General features: G+C 41.7%; 1 pseudogene; it reads left to right on the forward strand.

Moving 5' to 3' along the window:
• Positions 1 to 822: 822 nt before the first annotated feature.
• LOC147440957 (uncharacterized) lies at positions 823 to 3,100 on the forward strand (annotated as a pseudogene).
• The last annotated feature ends 1,289 nt before the right edge of the window (positions 3,101 to 4,389 follow it).

Consider the following 4,389-nt stretch of genomic DNA (forward strand, 5'->3'; position numbering starts at 1 on the left):
TGTATGCATTGTGTGTGTGTGTGTAATGTGTATGCATTGTGTGTGTGTGCATGTGTGTGTGTGTGTGTGTGTGTAGAAGAACGAGAAGAAGAGAGAGAGTTTGAGCACTTACATTCGTGACCTCGGTCGCTTGGATATGGTGGGGATGGAGATGAAGAGAGTAATAGAGGTTGGAGATGGAGAGGGAGAAGGAGAGAGAGCTTGGAGATGGAGAGGGAAACAAGCCCGCGCAGAAGAGGAGGTCGATTTTGAATTTTTGGCATGCAATTTTGCGGGGGCACGCATGTGCCCCCTTTATATAAAAAAATTTGTCTGAAATATTACCATGTATATTAACGCGCCAGTTACCGCCGGTATTACAATCATTATTACCGCGAACATCTCTCTGATGAGACATTAACACCGACTGCATGACCTCTTGTACCCACTCCTCTCTATCTTTAATGAGTGTCAGTCATGTCAGTACCAACATTCTTGATTTTTCTTTTTCTTATTTAACTTTTTCTTATTTAGTGTGTGGTCACGTGGATGATTATGGGCTATGGGACGATCCGAGAAAACGCGCTCGAATGGAAACTAGCGATCCGAGGGTTTTGGCATCCATTGATGTCGCTCCCCATTGGAGTGTGATCAGCCGGGGGCGGAGGCGGGAGGAGGATGGAAGAGCGATTGCGCCAGGAACGAGTCATGGAAAGGGGGTCACACCCGTCGTCCGATGTGGGTGGGTCCACACGAGCGCATGCGCATCCTACATCCACCACATATGGGGATCTCCCCACCATCCTGCCCCACATGGAGGTGGAGGAAGATCATTTGCACAATATGGTTGAGGATCCTCTTGTAGGTGAGGCGGCGAATGAGTGTGAGCCTGAGTGTGCATGTGAAGAAGCCGCCCAAAAAACCAAAAATTCATTGCTAGAGGCAACACACACTGCTCTTTACGAGGGATGCTCCTACTCCATATTACGAGCGTCTCTTGAGATCTTGTATATTCAAGCAATGTTTGGATGGAGCAATGCAGGCGTCGATGCACTATTGAGGTACATTTAAGTGTAATAAGTGTTAGTTGTGAGTTTTTTTCATGGTTATATGCAATAATGAGTGTTATTTAATTATGTCATAGGCTATTAGGCAAGATGATGCCTAAAGGCAATCATCTTCTACAAAATCGAAGGAAGGCATGACAGGTGGTGACAGGGTTTGGGATGGACTATGATCGCATACATGCATGTGTCAATGATTGCGTGCTATTCCGCAATGAACATGGAGGGCTTGATGCTTGCCCCGAGTGTGGAGAATCAAGGTACAAAGAGGGAATGCAAGGAACCACAATACCTCGCAAGGTTCTTCGTCATTTTCCCCTTATTCCCCACATCAAGCACATGTTCAACACCAAAGGAACAAGGGAGCTTCTTACATGGCATATGACAAATCGCTCCACCGATGGGGTTATGAGAGTGCCGGCATGGCAACACATTGAGCAGACATGGCTGGAGTTTAGAGAAGAGCCTCGTCACTTGAGGCTTGGTCTTGCTAGTGATGGGGTAAACCCATTTGGGCATCGGTCTACCTCATGGAGTACTTGGCGAGTGGTTGTTGTGAACTACAACATTCCACCATGGGAGTCAACCAAGAAGGGGAACATTTTTCCCTCTCTTCTAGTCCCAAGAAAACACAAGGTGAAGAACATGGATGTATATTTAGCACCTTTGATTGAAGATCTTCAAGAGCTATGGAACGGCATAGATTTTTTTGATGTATCAAGACCACTTTCTGATCAGCGCACAATGATCAAGTGCATTCTCATGTGGACCATGCATGACTACCCCGGGCTTGGAGAGATTTTTGGTAAGCTTAAACTTTGTGACGCTCTTTAATGTCTTTGCATTGGTCACTTATATGCGGTTATGTCTTTTGTTTTTGTAGGACTATCGACATCTGGACATAGGTCATGCCCAACTTGTGGACCCTCACTCGTGACAGAGAGACCCGCTCTACTTGGTAAGGTGATCTACCCCAATAACCATTGCTTCTTTCCTCCCACACATCCATCTTATGCTCCACCGTGAAATGGGATGGAGCCACTCCATTGGACCATGGCCGATTGGGCAAGACATTGGAACGAGCATCACAGCACATTGCCTCCTCCCAATGATCCACCTAGGGGTATGTTTAGGTACTGTATTTTCTTATCACTACTCTATTGGGCTTCATTAAAAATCCAACACCTATTGGATCCAATGCATGTGTTCAAAAATGTTGGGCAAGCTATATGGAATCACATAGTACGCAAGAAAGATTCATTGGGGGCTAGAGAGGACATGAGGGCCATTAGAAGGCTCCCTCCTTCGGTCACACCTCGCATGGGGCCTTGGGGAAAGATGGTTCTTCCAAAGGCACCTTGGATTCTATCAAGGTTGGATCAAGAGCGGATGAAACAAGTCATTGCAGGCATCCGTACTCCAACAGGTTATATGCGTTCGCTCAAGGGTGCCTTCACTAAAACTAATAAAGGAGGATCCACACAAATGTATGGGCTCAAATCCCATGATTGACACAAGATTCTTCAGGTAATGTGTGTGTGTGTGTATATGTGAGTGTGTGTGTATGTGGTTTAGGGTTCTGGAAACTAAAAAGTCTTTTTGTTTGTGCAATATTTTATGCTTCCAACTAGCATTAGTGGATTTGCGGACATGAAGGTAAAGACTGCAATATTCAAGGTGGGAGAAGTTATCAGGTATAGAACATTTGATCCTCCCTCCTAAACTTTACTTTGAAGACTAAGTTTACTATGAAGATTATGAAGGGTTTTTTGGTTACAGGTTTGTGAGTTCCAAAGAAATCGAAGTTTCAGCCATTCCAACAGGTCGACTTCTAGCGATTGAAGCAACTTGTGCAATTGAGGATGCATTCCCACGTTCTATCCTTGTTAGCCAAGTTCACCTATTCCTCCATCTTGTTGAGGAGATAGCCATTTGTGGTGTGGTTCACTCCAGGTGGATGTTCTTTCTTGAGAGGTTCCTAAAGACCTTGAAATACTTTGTAAGGCTACAATCACAACCAGAGGTATTCATCGATCTTAAGCATTAACCCTTATTAGGATTGGATTGTATTCACAACTCTTTTTATTAGTTACTTTAATCACTAGTGGTTTCATGTACATGTTGATAGCCGTTTTTCGGCTTTCCATCATTGCCATAGTAAGCTACCTCTAATATCAAATCACTCAAACATTTTGTTTATCCCTACCATTTCACTGTATATAGGTGTGTGTGAGCTAGGGGACTTTTCCCATATCTTCTTAAAAACCCTTAATTAGCTAGTCACTGGGCTAGTTGAGCCAAAAAAATAAAAAAATATAAGTATATTATGGCCCATTTGTGTATAAATATTTCATTGTATATAGTGCCTAAATAAAAGGATTTTTCATAATTATTTTGGTATTTATTTAAATATTTCTACCTATGGTGTGTTATTTATGCTATGTACATTGACTCACCATTACCATATTTTTTCTTACCATTTTGCATACTCTTTATTCCATATAAAAATAATTTCATGCAAGCTTCTCTTATTTTTGGTGTAACTTCATCCCAACAAAAATCCAAAAAAACTAGTTTTATTTATGTGTATATTTTTTCACTATTGTGATTTTTCCTTCCTACATCTATTCTCTTTTACTCTCATAAATTAGAACACCAAAAATATTCATCTTTTTATGGTATACTTATAATGAGAGAGATTTATTTTGACCCCTTTATATTTTTTCGACCTATATTATTTATATTTGACATGTACTTATTTTTTTAGAACCCTCAATATTTGATTTTCTTAGTTATACTATTTACTTATATCATGATCTCAATAATATCTTCAATTATAGACCTACCAAATAAGGTCAAGGGTATGTGGTATGCATGCATGCACCATGGGGAGCTCACTCTTGGAGGTATTCAAAAGAATTATCCAAAGAAGGACCTCACAAGGACCTTGTGCAGTGGAAAAAACAGTCGGTTTTGCTGAATTTTTAAAGACCACATGCTCCCCGAATTTGAAAAGGTGATACAAAAAAAAGTTGTAGCTCGTGAGCTGAAATTTCACCTCAAATTTGTTTATATTTTTTTGAGCTACGAGCTGTGAGCTATGATTTTATTGGTGGACCCTAGTTTGCCCATGCTATGCAGCCACATTCCTTCTTCCACTTTATCATTTTCCTCTTTCACACACACTCCTCCCTCTCCTTCCCACTCCCAAACCTGAAACTCCCATGTCCTAATTCACCCTCTTCACCAAAGCCACTTCTCTCACACCTCCATAGCCTTCATCCTCCATTTCGACACCCTATGTGTCCCCCTTTCTCTCTACATATATGTCCATATTACCATACCC

The sequence above is a fragment of the Adiantum capillus-veneris genome, chromosome 15 (assembly GCF_014529385.1).
Source record: "Adiantum capillus-veneris isolate H3 chromosome 15, ASM1452938v2, whole genome shotgun sequence".
Lineage (NCBI taxonomy): Eukaryota > Viridiplantae > Streptophyta > Polypodiopsida > Polypodiales > Pteridaceae > Adiantum > Adiantum capillus-veneris.